Below are 19198 nucleotides of genomic sequence, written 5' to 3'. Positions count from 1 at the left end.
TCTAAGCTGTTCAATTTTAAATTATTCATTTCTAAAAGAAGCACTAGGAATATAACTTTTCTCTTAGACATATAAGATGCCTATATTATTATGTGTATCCCTCAGAAGGGAACCAGGATCTTGACCCAAGGATGTACTGTTGCTCCTTGACCTTTCCTCTTTGTCTTTGCATCCCCTTCCTTCTTTGATAAGCAACTGTCTGAACCTGTCCCTAGGAACTCAGGGAAGGTCATAGCGGCTGAACCAGACCCATTTCCTAAGAACAAGAAATGGGGGACACAGAAAGGCTTTCGTGCCCAGGAGCTCCACAGAACCCTGCTCAGTTTCATTAACAAGGAAAATTGCCACATAAGAAAAGTGAGAAAAGAGCCAGACTCACCCAATAATCATTGGATAATATAAAAGCAAATATGGTCAAATAGGAGTATATATAGAATAAAAATTCAGCAACGTGAATGGTGTAATGGGGCAAGGGCAGGAATGAAAGTGCAGTCAGCATGTGGTCCCTTGAACCTGAGGTCATTTTAACCCGACCTTTCTGTTGAATCCTTTAAGATTGCTTCTCCATCAGCAGGGAAAAAAATTTAAAAAAAAAAACTGTACTTGAGTTTACTGCAATGGATAAGAAACTTTTTTGACTGTATCAAAGGTAATACATGTCTTTTACATGTGATCCAACATGGGTGCATTGGCAATTTAAAAATACACACATATGCATGTGCACATACACAAACACACACAGCTAAATAAAGAGAACAAAAAAACCCTTCCTCTGGCATGATGCACTCTGATATTTGCATTTGTGTTTTATTTATTCTATTCTATTTTATTCTTACAAAGCACATTCTCTGATCTTCAAATAGGTCTTGATTTCAGAATATGGAAAACATTCCTCCAGCATGTCTTCCAACCTATGTTAGTATTTCTCTGCTTCATTTTGTTCTCTCATCATGAGCAATTTCTGTGAGAACACATTGTCATCCATTCAGGCAATATATATATTTTTTGATACTCTTTCCAACTAAACTAAGTCTGAGGGGGTTGGGGAGTGTGTATAATATTGACACATGCCTCAAGGCATTCACAGTCTAGCAGAGAATAAAAGATATGGAATTAAAATTACACAGTGATAGCACTATATATAAATTTATTATAAGAGAAAATGTTTTTTTCTGTGGGAATGTTAAAAGGAGGGTTCATAAGGAGATGACCTAAGCAATCTGAAAAGTAAGATGGAGTTTTAAAGGTAGAGAAGGGTGAAAAATTCAAAATAAGCCAGTGGTTGACTTGGAAAGCAGAGGCAAGTAGGTGTATATATGCTCTGAGTCTTGTGGCTGAGGCAACAAGTAAAGCTGAGACTCAAGGTCAATATTTTTGAGATTGCTGTGGATGAGGGTAGCATGAGGTAAAGTTAGTGGTTCAATTGATGCCAGAAAGATGTTATCGGAATCCAGGTTCTTGTTCACGGAGCTGAAGAATGAACTTCAAGAACACATAGGCAGCAAGCAAGCAAAGTCTTCATTATAGGAAAACAAACAGCTCCCAGGACATACTGGAAGGGAGAAGAAGAGTCTCCATCTCCATTGTCCTAAAAGGGCTTTTATCTCTTAAAGATGGGGTCCAGAAAGATGTGGTTTTCTCTCATTGTCTTTGCCAAGTTACTTATATCAGTCCTTGTGAAACTGACAGCGCTAATGGCCTGAACCTAGCCAGAACCTGAACTGGGACTTGAACCCAAGTGCCAGGACTCAAACTCAGCCAAAACTCAGACTGGGACTTGAACCCAAAAGTGGGGCTCGAACCCAGCCTAAACCCAGATTGGGACTTTAACCCACATGCTGAGACTCAAACATAGCCTAAACTCAAAATGGGACTTAAACCCATGGTTTTAAATTAGAATCACTCACCCTATCTCTGGACTTACTGGAGGTTCAAGTTCTTCATGCCTCCATGCAGAAGGAATTCAGTGAGAGACAAAGAAATAAGCAAGAAATCGATTGTATTAGGATGGGACACTTGTGAGAGGTGCAAGCTGGCAGGTACCAAAGCTCTGCCCCAAGGGTTTGGTGGGCTACAGTTTTATCATCCAAGGGGAATGGGGGTTGGAACAACCTGCCTATTCCTTTCTGGAAGTAATAGCTGCTCCTTGGTATCCCATAAGGTGTGTATTCAAATCAGCAGAAGGGTGATCCTCAAACTCTTGCCCTTGGTCAGAATCTGACTGTAGGCCTAATCCCATCCCCCACCCAATGACCTGAGGCAAGACTCATGCCTCCACTAGCCAAGCAAGGCTGCCTTGTGTTGATGGCTTTCTTGAGCAGGGGTTAACTTACAGTGACCTCCCAATGTCCCCTAAGTTTCCCTCTTTAAGTATGGTCCTTTATCGGGACTTCTACAACTACCTGTGCCTACTCCATCCCTATCTTTTCTCCAGTAGGGGTCTTAGGAGTGGAAATGCCCCCATAAGTTTTATGGTTTCTTTGCCCTTCTCTTCCTTAGACTGAGAGTCACCATTCCTCTCATTCTTTTTCTATCAGTTGAGGAGTGGGTTAGAGATTAATGTCCACCTGGACACAGATACAAGATAGTAAACAAGGCCTGTGGGGATGATATTCCCTGGAGCCCTTAAGCCACAAATGTTAATAAATAGCCATATCAAAGAATACATCAAAGCCCATGCTCCTACACTAACTAGCAGAGTTATTATCCTGCCTCACAATCAGGGAAAATCAAGCCTAGGGATCAAAGCTGTGGAATTTGGGGCTCATTCTCCAGCCGGGAGATGGTTATGCTAAGGAGTTGGACAACCTGCTTTGTAATATAGAAATATTTCTCTTGGTCATTATGAATATTGTCAAGAGGGGTGCCAGGTATCATAGATGGGCAAGAGGACAAGAAACTGAAATAAGTATGTGGAACTGGGGACCAAGGGGTGGGAAAACAGTGGAGACAGTTAAGAGGAAGAAGAAAAACATCAGTGAAATCTCATTGCCCAAGGTAACCATTCATTTACTAACAGGAAGAAACTATGTTAAGATTTTTAGGAGTTCCCATCGTGGCGCAGTGGTTAACGAATCCGACTAGGAACCATGAGGTTGCGGGTTCGGTCCCTGCCCTTGCTCAGTGGGTTGACGATCCGGCGTTGCCGTGAGCTGTGGTGTGGGTTGCGGACGCGGCTCGGATCCCACGTTGCTGTGGCTCTGGTGTAGGCCGGTGGCTACAGCTCCAATTTGACCCCTAGCCTGGGAACCTCCATATGCCGTGGGAGCGGCCCAAGAAATAGCAACAACAACAACAAAAAGACAAAAAAAAAAAAAAAGATTTTTATATGTAATGACTGCATCAACCACCTTGAGAGGATGGATACAGACTACTATTTGGGGGAGGATATTAATAATATTTCCAAAAGTTTCATTTGTTCTCCAAGTTCAAACAATAAGAGTGAGCAGATCCAAAATTCAAAGCCAGCATTTCAAACTACCAGTTTTATATTGTATATCTAAATAACATATCTTTTATCAAATCATTTTTATTACCTCCATTTTTTTTTATTTTGTGTGTTTCCCTTTTGTGGGTTTTTGATTTATTTTCCTTGCCCATTTTCCTAGTAGGATGTTCCATCTTTCAGATAGCTTGATAAAGTAAATATATCCATCCTAGCTCTTCTGGATAAAATGCTTTTTGCTGCTTTACTACTCTGGGCATCATGGGGATATAACTAGGGCTTAAGAGTTGCCAGAACCTAGGAAGTTTTATCCTCATCACAAACTCTAGGGATCACCAGAGCTTATTAGATATTTTTCCCCACATGGTCTTTTTTCCCTCTTGTGTCCAGAACTTGGCCAAATAGAAACTTGGAAACAGTATTGGGAAAAGTAGAAAAAAACAGATTCATTGCTTTGCCAGGCAAAGGAGGGTCACATCAAGCTAATGACTTAAAGAATGTCCCCCATTAGGTAAGATGGGAGGTGGTTTTATGGTTTGGGGAGTGAAAAATAGGGCCTCAGATGAGGATCAGGGTAAAGGCATTGTTTTCAAAGCTGGTATTCAGTGGTTTGATGGTCTTCTTTCCATAATGAAGAATGCTTCATTAACATCTTCCATTTTTTGTGAGTTTTAGTGCTGCAGAAAAACTCAAAGATATTGATATCTATTCCTTAAGAAGGGAATGAGGACACTGCCCCAAGGCTGCAGTATTATCTCTGGACTGTCCCTCCCTGGTCACTGTACCCCCTCCCTTCCCTGATTAGCAACTGTTTGAACCTGCCCTTTGAAACTCAGGAAAGGTCATGGAGGCTGAAATTTATTCCCTAAAAACAAGAAATGGGGGACATAGGAAGGCGTGTGTACCCAGGAGACCCACAGGGCCTGCTTGGTTTTGCTCTCAGTTTTTAATTGGCATTTTATTTTTCTTTTAATACTGAGCATGAAATGGTCATATTAAGATAGAACCACATGTTTACATGTCTATAGGAGAATTAACAGTTGGAATTTAGGTACTGCTTCTCCATTTTTTAGACAAAAGGTAATCTAATGTTAATAGCTGTCTTGTATCCTTATTTTCCTAACTATTGTGAATGAGGGTGAGAATACCCCAGTAGTAGCAGCATCACTCCAGGAGGCCACAGTATGGGTGTGTGTGTGGGTGGGTGAGTGTGGGGGGTATGTGTGTGGGTGTGTGTCTGTCTGTCCATCTGTCTGTGACTGTGTGTCTGTGTGTTGTGAGACATGATAAGTTCTCAAGGCAAGGAAGAGGCAACTGAGCCCATATTCTCCAGTGTGAGACCCTTAAAATACATGTGCCAGAATATTAATCAACAAATAAAAATAAGGAAGGGACACATTTCTATCCACAGGACTTACTTTTTATGTTTTATTTTATTGTTCTCTTTGTTACTAGAGTATACTTGATTTACAGTGTTATGTCAATTTCTGCTGCATAGCATTGTGACCCAGTCATATGTATTCATATACATGTACACACATACACATTCCATTTCTTACATTGTCTTCAATCATGGTCTATCCCAAGAGACTGGATATAGTTTCCTGTAATAGGGATCTCATGGCTATGATACTTCTTGGAAACAAAATTAATAAAGTTAGAGGGACATGGGAACTAGGGGCCACTGTGAATTGAAGTTTCAGCTTTGACAGAGAGGCCTCCTCATTTCTCTAAATTCTCTGACACCATCTATCATCACTCTCCCTCTTGTACTTTCTTCTAGACTCAGTGGCTCATTTCAGGCCTTGATTTTCTGAAATGCATTTTCCCTGTTGTTCCCTCTGGCGAGAATGTACTTAACCCAGATAGACTCATGTCTCCTGTTCTCTTTCCACACAGTCTCCGTTCAAGTGTTTTTCAGTCTACTTAAAGATGCAGTTAAAAAGAATGCCCCTGCTAACTCTGTTCTTCATACTTGACTTATTTTTCTCATAGCATCCATTACCATCTAATAATTTGTATGTTTTTTTACTTACTGATACTCTTTCTATAAAGACTACAGGGACTACTGTCCCTCAAAACCCTCTACTCTGTCCACGAGTTGGTCATTCTTCAATTTATGTTTCCCAAATGTAAGATAAATTCCTTATTAAAAGTGTAGAATGCATGACAATGCAGGGAAAAAGCTGAATGTGGGATAGACGTTCCTATTCAGAGATGGCTCGGTGGATTACTTGAAAGAGAAATTTCCATAGGAAAATTACTGTATCGATTTTTGAATGCAAAATACAAATTGTAGAATTTCAGCAAATTTGCATTGCCAATTTTGTTGCCATGCCCATAGCATGTGGAAGTTCCTGGGCCAGGGATCAAACCTGCAGCACAGCAGTGACCGGGGCCACTGCAGTGACAATGCCAGACACTTAACCCACTGCACCACAGGGGAAATCCATGCAATGCCAATTTTTAAGAAACTAGTCATACTATTGTTTTTTTCATTTCCTGGTAGTCACCTCTACCGCATGGAAGCAGAGAATTATACAAGCATTTCAGAATTTTATCTTCTGGGATTATCAAATGAACCAGCATTGCAGCCTCTCATTTTGGGGCTTTTCCTCTCCATGTACCTGATCACTGTGTTTGGAAACCTGCTCATCATCCTGGCTGTCAGCCTAGACTCCCATCTCCAAACACCCATGTACTTCTTCCTCTCCAACTTGTCCTTTGTAGACATCTGTTTCACCACCACTACCATCCCAAAGATGCTACAGAACATCTGGACACAGAACAAAGTTATCGCATATGAAGGTTGCATCATCCAAATGTATTTTTTCATACTCTTTGCAACATTGGACATGCTCTTCCTGACAGTGATGGCCTATGACTGCTTTGTGGCCATCTGCCACCCCCTACACTACACAGTCATCATGAAACCCTTGTTCTGTGGACTACTGGTTCTGGCATCCTGGATCATGATGCCCTGAATTCCTTGTTCCAAAGCATAATGGTGTTGTGGCTGTCCTTCTGTACAGACTTTGAAATCCCCCACTTTTTCTGTGAAATTAATCAGGTGGTCCAACTTGCCTGTTCTGACACCTCTCTTAATGACAAAGTGATGTATTTTGCAGCTGGGGTGTATGCTGGAGCTTCCCTCACTGGAATTCTTTACTCATATTCTAAGATAGTTTCCTCCATAAGAAGAATCTCATCAGTGCAGGGAAAGTATAAAGCATTTTCCACCTGTGCATCTCACCTCTCAGTTGTCTCCTTATTTTATTGCACAGTCTTAGGCGTATACCTTAGTGCTTCTGCTACCCACAGCTCACACTCGAGTGCAGTTGCCTCAGTGATGTACACTGTGGTCACACCCATGCTGAACCCCTTCATCTACAACCTGAAGAACAAAGACATAAAGAGGGCTCTGAGAAGAATCACTGGGATGGCAGCTATGTAAGAGCCCATTGTTCTGGGGCCAAAAATATACTCATGACTTTAGGATCAAAGCCTCAGGGCCAGAAATTGCTGATCTTTAATCAGATTGTTGAAAAACTTTTTCCCCCTCTTTATTTACTGTAATTCCCATATTCTTGGATTCAACTCCTCCACAAAATTTAAGGATCTCACTTTATTAAGCTCTGCTGTGCCTAATCTATAGATAGTTTTTCCCTATGTCCACATTCATATATTCCCAAAGATTTTCCAGGCTGGAATCAGAAATATTTGAAAATGTCCATATCTTACATCGGACAACTGGAGTTTCTTAAAAATAACTTCTCAAATGACATACATCATGCCAGTAGTTTTCCCCTAGTTTTTCTGAAGAATGATCATTAGGTATTTTACTCATATGGGGGGGAAGATAGACTTGACAGCTAAGGCCATTTATGTAATTTCATTGCAGAAGAAAATACGAAGCTCAGATTTTACTTTAGTCTATCACTTCTTTCATTATTATTTTAACTTCTGTTCTTCACAATGAAGACTGTAACATTGCTCCATTTAATTCTTAGTGTATTGATAGTAATGCTATTGGCTAGGAATATCTGAAGCACTCACCTGGACATGGCAAGATCTCACAGACATTTTCCTAAATCTATGCTATAGCTGGATTGGCCCTCTGGTTCTTATTATGAATGCGTATTTATTTGGGAACTTCAAAAAAATAAATTCACAAGTCCTAGAGGGTACACAGCATGTCCATGGGCCATGCAGGTAGGTCTCTGGTAGAGGAGAGAGAGAACCAACTGGGGGTCTGCCTTTATTGAGTTGTGCAGGTGTGAAGGCTAGGATTCTGCTAGTTCACTCTTTTTTGTTGTTGTTGTCATTTTAGGGCCGCACCTATGGTATATGGAGGTTCTCAGGCTAGGGGTTGAATCAGAGCTGTAGCTGCCAGCCTATACCACAGTCACAGCAATACCATATCTGAGCCACATCTGTGACCTACACAACAGCTCATGGCAATGCCAGATCCTTAACCCACTGAGCAAAGCAAAGGATTGAACCCACATCCTCATGGGTACTAGTCAGGTTCATTACTGCTGAGCTGCAATAGGAACTCCTCTTTCACTCTTTATTGGTGAATTTAAAACACTATGTCCAATCTCTTGGGTTAGAACATGATGGAAGAAAGTATGAAAAAAAAGAAATTAAAAATGTATATATATACATATATGACTGAGTTGCTGTGTTGTATGGCAGAAATTGAATGAATATTATAAATCAACTATAGTTTTATAAAAATTAAAAAATATATATGCATGGAATTAGGGTATGGAAGGGGAAAGTAGGTAGTAGGTTCACACAGGTGACCTGGTATCTGTTTACTCAAGGCTTTCTAAAACAAGAACTTTATGGGTGGGAGTGGCCCTTGGTACTTACATATTTCTGTGTCATACAACTGGAAATTCGGTTATTTGACATGATTATCTTTGAAGTGGATGCTTCAAAAAACCAAAGTTGAATTTCAGTCACTTACATCACAAGCAAAAAGTTTAATGTCAGATAATTACACTGCAAACATGCCACAGTTTCATAACTGTTCTTCTAGTTTTGTTGGTTTATTTTACTATTCACTTTGGTGTCCAGAATGCCTACCATAGTGACTGGCAAAACCTGATTATCAAATATATATCTCCAGTGAAGTCTACATATAAAGACAAATTGGAATAAATTGACCTAATATGATCTTAATGTCAGAGAAGACTATGAATATGAGGAAGCAAAATATCAAATCACATATTTTGTTACTATGGAAGATATTTTTCATGCTATACATCTATTTATTAAAACATGGAAGATCAGTGCCCACAGGTGAGGGATTTATTCATTGGTGTAAATATTGGTTACTGCATTTTTTTTGTCTTTTTAGGACCCACCCGGGGCATATGGAGGTTCCCAGGCTAGGGAACAAATCAGAGCTGTAGCTACCAGCCTACACCAGAGCCAAATCAACGTCAGATCCGAGCTGTGTCTGCAACATATACCACAGCTCACAACAACACCAGATCCTTAATCCAATGAGCAAGGCCAGGTGTCAAACCTGGTCCTCATGAGTACTAGTCAGATTCATTTCCACTGCGCCATGATGGGAACTCCTGGTTACTGTATTTTATATTTTGTTACTGAAGTATCTTCCCATTTCTGCTTGAAAACCTCTAAGGCTCCCTACAAACATGACTCCTTCTATTGTTCTACAAAAAAAAAAAAAAAATCCCTTTTCCTAATATACATATATAATAAATACAAAAGGGTGGTGAATGAAAATGCCAATTTATCGATTTCACATCTCCTTCATGTTCAGGAATCACTTCATTCTTGGTGATCAGAGGATGATTGACAAGAGAGCCTGATATCCTGCCCAGTCATGAGATTCAGGGTCACCAGTTTTTCTGCACAAACATGTATGTCCATCTACCTCTCCGACTTAATAGGGAGCCTCAAGGTGGTCACTCATTACTATAGTTACCCTAAATATACTTGATTATGAATGTTCTCCTCAAATATCAGAACAAATGTCAAAATTAAAATGTACAGATTGTTATAACTGCCCTCAGTTCTGTTTATTTGGGTTCTTGTATCAGTTAGCTATTACTGCGTAATAAGTCATTCTATGGCAAATGGCATAACCTAATGCATTTATTACCAAATGAAATTATTTAATGGGAAGTTGTACTGATTCTATTGTCCTCCTCATGAATGTGTAGTCAGCTCTCAGTCTCTACATTGTGTTTATTTGTCTTATCCATGATGTTGGGTAAGGCTGTAGTGCTTTTCTGTCTTGAATCAATTTATGGTCATTTCTGTATCTAGGTTTATCTTCTACTTACACAAGAAAAGAGTTTATCATATGAATTACTTAAAATTAATTTCACTGGCCCTACATCCATAAATAACACTTCTTCTTCCCAAGTTAAGTGAGAATCAACTACCTGTCCTCTAGATTCTACCCTTAGCCCTGAACCATTAGGTATTTTCCATTTAATTACCTGAGTAAAATTACACACAATAAACTGCATATTTAAAGTGTACAATTTGATGAAATAAGAAGCTATAGAAAAACTAAGATAATACACCATAATTCAAGTTGTGTACAATTTGACAATGCACATATCTTTAAATGCTTTGTTATGTAATTGTGAAAAATTTAAGCTTCCTGGGCCTTAATTTCATTATGTATGAAGGTAATATGGGGTTAAACAAAACTTCATAGGGATGCTGTGAGAAATAAATAAAACGCATGGAAATTCATTTTTCAATCCAAAGAAAACATTGAAGGGTAAAAGTTGTATATATTTATTTGTGTGTGTTAATATACATTTTTTCCTTCAAATAAGCACAGTCATACATGTATGTACACACAGAGACATCTTTTATATTGAAAGGAAACTTAAGAGAAATTTGGAGGGAATAGAAATAAAAAGAACGAAAATTTCAATTAACATGAAATAAATGAATAGAGAAATATGGACACAAACATTTTAAACAGAGTAAGTGACCTCAATTTTGATAATGAATTACTTTTCCTAACTTAATGTCACAAAGTATCATAGGCAACATTTACATGTATGCAATGAGGAAATCACTCTATCTGCTCACAAAATGGAATATCTTCAAATTAACTGAAGCTTTTTTCCACTTTGTTGGTTTTCAACATAAAAAACCCTTATTTAAGGTCAGCTAATGAATAAATTGAGAAGTTTAAACTCAATTTTTTGCAAATTTCATTACATAAATATCTATATTATATTCCTATTACTGTAGCTGTAAAATATTCCCACACACTATTTGCTTAAAGTAAAAAAAATATGTATGCCCTTACATTCCCAGACAACAGAAGCTTGATATAAATGAGTCTTACTTGGCTAACATCAAATAGGGCAACAGTTCAAGTAGAAGCATAAGATCCTCAACTTACTTTGACCATGGACATACCAAATCTATAGCTACATATGGATGAATTTGCTCTAAAAAAGAAAAACTAGCTCAACACCTCCTCCACAGCAAAGGATGATAGAACCACAAGAAGATTGTAGGAGAGGCAGAGAAAAAGTCTCTCCAAAAAACCACACTCCTGGCATTGGTGACCCACCAATGGGCAGGATCTCACATTTACAGAGATTTTTTCCTGAGGAACAATAGGTCTGCCCTTTTTACATCAGGCACACCAACCCTTGGGACCTGTGCCAGAGAGACAAGTCACCAAAATGTGAGGATGTGAAAACCAGTGGGGCTTATATACAGGAAAGCTCAAAGCCAGTGGGGAGGGGAAAGTACTCTCTGAAAGAGCTCATGCACAGATTGACTCCCAGGACCCAGCAAAGAGCAGCAGTTTGTAAATAGACCATACATAAAGGATACTAATTAGTTTTAAGGCATCTTCTGGGGTGCAGGGGCTCGTTAAGTTTTTCTCAGTGAACAGGGCACTAGTAGGCAACATTTCGTGCTCTCAATCCACCTTGTGCTACCACTGCCACTGGTAGATGCCATTATTGCACTTCCACTACCTTTCTAGACCTCACAGGAATGCCATAACCCAGTGCTTCTCCTTGGCCTTGTGGAGCCAGAAGGCTTTCCTTGAACTTGCATATTCTCATGCAACACAAAAACTGGAGAACTTGCCTCACACCCACACAATTCTGGGGATGCAAAGATGGTTAAACATCCTCAAATCAATCAAAGTGATACACCAAATTAACAAAATGAAGGATAAACATCTATGATCATTTCAATAAATGCAGAAGAAGCACTTGAGAAAATTCAGTATTTGTTTATAATGTGGGCATAGAGGAAATGTACTGCCACATAACAAAGGCTATATAGGACAAGGCCACAGACTACATCATCCTCAATGGTGAAAAAGGTGAAAGCTTTTCCTCTAAGATCAGGGAAAAGAAAAGGATGCCCCCTCATGCCACTTTCATTCGACATAGTAGTGGAAGTTTAGCCACAGCAATTAGGCAAAAAAAAGCAATTTAAAAAGTCAAAATTAGAAAGGAAAAGTAAAACTGTCCCTATTTACAGATAAAATGATACTCTATATTTTTAAAATCCCAAAGATTATACCAAAGAACTTTTTGAACTTATTTAATTAATTGAACTAATAAATTAATTTCACAAAATTACAAATACAAAATCAATATACTGAAATCTCTGTCATTTATATACTCTAATAATGAATTATCTGAAAGGGAATATTTTTTTGAAATCTCATTTACAATGGCATAAAACAACAAAATATCTTGGTATAATTTACCAAAGAGGGGAAATACCTATACATTGAAAATTATAAAACACTAATGAAAGAAAATGAAGAAGACAGAAATAAATGGTATAGACACTATGGAAAAAAGTATGGCTATTCCTTAAAAAAACTAAAAATAGAGTTACCATCAACAGATGAATGGTTTAAGAAGAGGTGGTACATATAGAAAATGGAATACTACACAACCATAATAAAGAACAAAATAATGGCACTGGCAGCAACATAGATGCAATTAGAGATTCTCACACTAAAGTGAAGTCAGTCAGAAAGAAAAAAGACAAATACCATATGATATCACTTATATGTGGAATCTAAAATATGGCAAAAATGAATCTACCTACAAAACAGAAACAGACTTTCATAGAGAACAGAGTGGATCACTCTTTGAGTAGCAAGGTTGTGATCCTGTGATAGAGTTAAGGGTAGGTAGTTTAGACTTTGTATTCTTATAAGGGAAAATGATATATTACATAATTATAATTATAAGGGAATATTAATATATAAGGGAATATAATATATTCCCTTTCTTATAAAGTGTATATTCCCTTATAGGAAAGGCAAATAATATATATATGACAGTCACTATGCTTTATAGCAGAAATTGACACAACAATAAAAATCAACCATATTTTAATGCAAATAAAGTACACATATTTTTTAAAAAAAGAATTTTCCATAACCTCTGAAATAAGGAAATATTCCCACAAAATTAATAAAAAGACAGCTTTTGGTTCAGAATACTTAAAACTATCTACAACTAACTATATCACAGGATCACAACCCTACTACTCAAAGACCAGAACCTCCAGCATCAATGTCACCCAGGAGCTTGTTAGAAATAAAGAATCCCTGGGCCCACCAGGACCTGCTGAATTAGTCTTCATTTGTAGTAGGATTGTTATTGATTTGTAGGTACACTGAGGTTAAAGAAGAGCTGATCTATGAGATGTTTCCTACTCTTTAATGTTGAAATTTGGGGCAGGATTATATTATCATGAGGTTGCTTTCTATGGATTTTAGATATTTAGCAGCATCATTTCAGACACTGACAAACATCCCAGGGGAAAAATCATTTCTGGTTGAGAAATACTGGCCTAGAGTTTGAAAACTAGAAGCACCCTGATAGATTAAGGCCCATAACATAAGGCCATAGCAGGTCAGCTATTAACTTTGACCAGATCAATAAACCACTCCAAGCCCCATTTCTGGTATTGAGAACAGAGTTCTTCAATGTATTTCCTCATAAAGACATTTGTAAATATTAAATCAGTCCCTATAAGGTGCTAAGCTCAAGTTTAAGTATTTTTTTAAAAATCTAAATATATGCCTTAGCATTAAAAACATTTTGTAATGAAGGACTAAATGGCAGCTCTGAACTAGAGATGTAAGCATGGAATTCCTAAATGTTATGGGAAAAGTGTCATGGAGACAATAGGTGTAGTGCCCAAGGTTTATTAAGGAAAAAAACTCATTTCTCCTCCCTTGTTGAAAGGAAGAGAAATTTTCTGGAGATTTCAGAGTTTGGATTGTCACAAGTCAAAGGTTTGAAGATACAATAAACCTAATCCATACAGATTCCTCAGTTAGACTTTGAGAAAACTCTAACTCAGAGTTGAGACAAGGTGCTGGGATATTTAGAAATCTTCATGAAATCTGCATGGGAGACAATTTCATGGAGAAGTGGGGAAAAAATTGGATTCTCTTGACTTCAACCCTGGTCCCTTGTGAAGAGAGAATCATTAGGAAATTTTCCTTCCTTCCAGACAGTTTTCCACAGGGGAATTATGTGCTTAGAGGTTGTAATAACAAGAGGAAAATGTGCCTAATGAACAGATATAGAGAGCTATAAATAGCTCCATGTCTGCCTTTCTCCATGTGTGTAGTCTTGGGCTGGAAGGGCCTTTTTTTTTTTTCTTTCTTTGTTTCAAGCCCTAACTCTGGCTAGGGGACTGATGCTTCACTCCTTCCTGCTGTCTTGTCTTGGAATAAGGCTTTAGTCTCCATCATCAGCCATCTGGGGAAGAATTCAGACTCCCATCAGTGGCCTTTATCTCATAATTTCCATCCAGGTGAGTCCAGTAACCCAGATGACCATGTGTGAGAAGATCAGAGAGGCCAATTCAACTCAGTCCAGAGACAAGAGATCACTGTGTTTGCTTGTTTGCTTGATTAATTAAAGTATTATATCAGTGGCTACATAATATTCACAGTGTGGCTGTACTACTCACACTGTTGATAGTATTTCATAGTCTATCTTTTAAATTGCTATTATATCAATGATAGAAAAATATGTTGAGATTTTAAGTTTAAATTGTGGTTCAGATCGGGGGGATTTTCTCCCAGAAGCCACAAAGCAATGTTCAGGGACATTTGACTGTCATACTGGAGAGGAGTGGGTGGAGGCCAGACATGAACTAAACATCTTGCAAGGCACAGGACAGACCATCAAGAGAGAATGGTGTGGCTCAGAATGTCAGTAGCGCTGAGACTGAGAAAACTTAAGAGAAAGAATGTCTCTATCATAATTTTGATAGCTGTCTTTGGGTTGTTTCCCAAACTTGTAAGACTTTATTTTTCTGGTGACAAAATTAAGAATGCTCTTCTTGCTACCAGTTTAAAAATGTGAAGCCCAATCAGTGTGTCCGCTCTTTACATTTATTTCTCAGTTTGATGGGTGTGAAGGACATTTCTTGTTTTCTTAAACTCTTTTTCAGTTTCAGCAAATTTTACATATTTGATCACCATTTTGATTTGCTTATTTTAAGTATTATTATTATAAGCCCCTGTATTATTTGCCAATTTTCCACAATTATAAACATTTCAAAAATTTCTACAGATTATTGTTTCTTATTTGAGTTTTGGAGGATATTTTTATATAAAATATTACATATTTATTTTATTTAAATATATTTATCTTCCTACTTCTGAGCTTCTTGCTTTATTGGAGAGGGTCTTGCAACTTGTAAATTATATATGTAGTTTTCTAGATGTCCATCTGAAATGTACTGGTTACTCTTTCACTGACCTACTACCTCTGTTCTTTTGGGTAAGCTGGGTAACCGAGGAAACCAATTTCATATTCTTTTGGGTAAATACCCATCTATGCCAGATTTTACTTAACAATCCAAATTTTTCCAACTAAAAGGAAACACAAATATGCCATGTGGTAAACATTCATAACTACTGAGACCTAACTCCTGATCATTCCATAAAAAAATAATGGAACATCTGAAATGTGTCAGAAGTTTCTAGGTACATTACATATGATATTCTCTTCTGTCAAGGTCTTTGCTGAATTAAATATTAACCCATGTTGATATCATTATTTTTATGTTATATCATGTTTCAGTTAGTGTTGGTTCTTTAGTCAATTTTGCTCACGTTTTTTTTAATTGCTCATTTTTATCTGCTTTAATTTTCCTTTAGTCTCATTTTATAACTTTTCATACTCTTAGATGTGTTTCTATACAAGAGCACATATAGCCCCATAGTTTTGTGAAGAGTACAAAAGTAAACAGAACAGGTGAGGTCCCTGACATTTTGGTTCATACAAACTAACAATGAGAACAGAATACAGTGAGATAGATGTGCTCTGACCATGTTTTCAGGCACAATCATATGAGAAAACCAGTATAAGAATACAGAATTGTCACAGTGTGGGAAGGATTGATAGAACATGGTCCTGGGATGACTTTGCATGTCATATGAAGTCCAGAATCTGGATTAGAGTGAGCCCATCATGTTTATCAAAAAAGAGATCCGGAGTTCCCGTCGTGGTGCAGTGGTTAATGAATCCGACTAGGAACCATGAGGTTGTGGGTTTGGTCCCTGCCCTTGCTCAGTGGGTTAACGATCCGGCGTTGCCGTGAGCTGTGGTGTAGGTTGCAGACGGGGCTCAGATCCCGCGTTGCTGTGGCTCTGGCGTAGGCCGGTGGCTACAGCTCCGATTGGACCCCTAGCCTGGGAACCTCCATATGCCGTGGGAGCGGCCCAAGAAATAGCAACAGCAACAGCAACAACAACAACAACAACAACAAAAAAGACAAAAAAAAAAAAAAAAAAAAAAAAGAGATCCAAGGAATCCCCTGGTGGCACAGCAGCTTAAGGATCTGGCATTGTCACTGCTGAGGTTTAAGTTAGATCCCTGGCCTGGGAACTTCCACATGCCACAGGTGCAGCCAAAAAAGAAAAAAAGAGAGTGAGAGAGATAAAAACCCAAAGCCCAAGAACAGCAAAGGCAAGATTCTACAGAGGAAAAGTGAGAAAGGAACTAATTATATCCCCTATCTGACCATATAAAAAAGGAACTGATCATATAATTATGGGATAGACAGGAAAAACAAGTCTTCTGTTGCTTGATACTAAAAGTACCCACTTTGAGTGATACTTTATATGTTTTATTTTGTGAAGTGTTGGTTAGCCCCTTTGCTTATTTTATCCTTGATATACAATATGTAAGATGTTTGCCACCACAAAGATATCACTACTTTTGTCTTTTGGGCGAATTAATTTTTGTTCTCATTATTTTTGCTGGGCATCAAGGGAATGTAATCAGGGTTGGAATGTTGCCAGGAATAACGAAAATTTGTCCTCTTCATAGCGTCTTAGGGACCACCTGAGCTTGTTGGATCTTTTTCCTCCTCATCATTATCTCCTTCTCTCTTTCTCTCTCACAGTCTCTCTCTCCCTCTTTCTCTCTCTCCCCATCTCTCCCTCTCCCACTTTCTCTCTTTCTCCCTCTCCCTCTCTCTTTCACCCACTCTCTCTCTTTTATTGAACAGATATTTTATGTTTGCTTAAACACAAAAAAAATGGCCATCTCAGTATAAGGCTCCAGGTTTTTTTGTCCATGAGAAGCTTAAGAATTGGAATTTCTGTGAACTATTTTTGCAGTGTACAAAGGAAAGATCATTGATGAGACCAACTTGGGTTTAGACATTCTTAGTGTAAACAATAAGACTACGGCTGAGAAAGACATGGAAATAACACAATGCAGGAGGCGCAGTGCACTCTGTGTGTGTGTTGATTACTTGTAGGGGCATAAGCAGTCATAAGAACAGAGATATCAGGTCTCACATATTCCAGGGTGACTCTTAGAATTCTGGAACCAGAACTCAATCAAAGTCTTAATCAGTATCAATTCTTGGGACCTTTTTACAATAAGATTAATAAAGTGCAATATGTAGTATGAAATAGGAAGTCCCTGTGTCCTGGGGTTTCAGCAGTAGCAGAAAGGCCATTTCCATCCTCAATTTGTGTGACACCATCTCTCATCACTTTCTCATGTTCTATCACCTTGCAACACCTGCTTCACTTTTTTGACTTGAACATTGAAAATGACCATCTTCCTTGCACTGGACATTACCTCTGCTGGGAACACACTACCTCACATAATCCTGCATCTCCCTCCCTCTTTTACTTGAGGTCAATGTTGAAATGTCACCTTGGCTGCAGATAGCATTGCAAATATCCATGAAAAACGGAAGCCATAGTCACCCTCTCCTTTATACCAGCTCACCTTTTCTACATACCTGTCACCATCTGAAATGCTATGAATTCATTATTTGCTTGTATTTTCTTTCTCCCTGTTTTGCTCTTCAGCAGTCTACACTCATTGCCTAGACATTGGTATCATGGTCAAATCTCAATTTTATTCCTAAATACATGAAAAATGTCTAACAAAATCAAAAGAATACATCACCCTTTAGGGAAAGAGTTGATAGGGACAAAAATTCTATATTGGTGGTGTCATGGAGGACCATATTCATATGTAAAATATTTTGTTTAATGACTACAAAATATAGGTTGCAATATTTCAAATGTGTGAGTAAATCAGGCGGCTGTGAAAATTTGTCATGTCACTTTTCTCTTTTCTGGAAGTCACCTTCACTACATGGAACTATGCAATGATACACAAATTTGAGAATTTCTACTTCTGGGGTTTTCAGAAGATCCAGAATTGCAGCCCATCATATTTGGGATTTTCCTCTCCATGTACCTGATCACTGTGTTTGGAAACCTGCTCATCATCCTGGCTATCAGCTCAGATCCCACCTCCATACACCTATGTACTTTTTTCTATCCAACCTGTCCTTTGTAGACATCTGTTTCACTTCCACCACCATCCCAATGATGCTGTGGAACATCCAGACCCAGAGCAAAGCTATAACCTATGAAGGCTGCATCACACAGATTTATTTTCTCATCCTCTTTGCAGTGTTGGACATCTTTCTCCTGACTGTGATGGCCTATGACCGCTTTGTGGCCATCTGCCACCCCCTACACTACACAGTCATCATGAACCCTCGGCTCTGTGGACTGCTGGTCCTGATGTCATGGATCATAAATATATTAAATTCCTTATTACAAAGCTTGATGATGTTGTGACTTTCCTTCTGCACAAACTTTGAAATCCCCCACTTTTTCTGTGAACTCAATCATATGGTCCAACTTGCCTGTTCTGACCCCTTTCTTAATACCATAGTGATGTATTTTGCAGCTGTCCTGCTGGGGGTGGTTTCTTTGCTGGTATCATTTACTCTTACTCTAAAATAGTTTCCTCCATACGTAGAATCTCATCAGCTCAGGGCAAGTATAAAGCCTTTTCCACCTGTGCATCTCACCTCTCAGTTGTCTCCTTATTTATTGCACGATGTTAGGAGTGTACCTTAGCTCTGCTGCTACTCAAGCTCGACAGCCTCAGTGATGTACACTGTCATCACACCCATGCTGAACCCTTTCATCTACAGTCTAAGGAATAAAGACATGAAGAGAGCTCTGAAAGCATTCTTTGTGAAGGGAACTGTATAAGGGTCAAAGGTCCTAAAATTGAAGATTCTCCTGTTATTGAAATGTTCAAAGCCTCAAGTCAGAAATTGTCAATTTCTTTTTCTTTTTTATGGCTACACCCATAGCATATACAAGTTCCTAGGCTATGGATCAAATTAAGCTGCAGCTATCAGCCTACGCTACAGCCATAGCAACACCAGATC

At 38.5% G+C, this 19198-nt stretch overlaps 2 pseudogenes; both read left to right on the top strand.

Annotated features, from left to right (window-relative positions):
* The first annotated feature begins 5967 nt into the window (after positions 1–5967).
* LOC100521364 lies at positions 5968–6899 on the top strand (annotated as a pseudogene).
* A 752-nt stretch (positions 6900–7651) lies between these two features.
* On the top strand, positions 7652–19016 carry LOC100511069 (annotated as a pseudogene).
* The last annotated feature ends 182 nt before the right edge of the window (positions 19017–19198 follow it).

The sequence above is a fragment of the Sus scrofa genome, unplaced genomic scaffold, assembly GCF_000003025.6.
Source record: "Sus scrofa isolate TJ Tabasco breed Duroc unplaced genomic scaffold, Sscrofa11.1 Contig2199, whole genome shotgun sequence".
In the NCBI taxonomy this organism is placed as follows: Eukaryota; Metazoa; Chordata; class Mammalia; order Artiodactyla; family Suidae; genus Sus; species Sus scrofa.
This window is presented reverse-complemented; position numbering and strand designations above follow the sequence as displayed.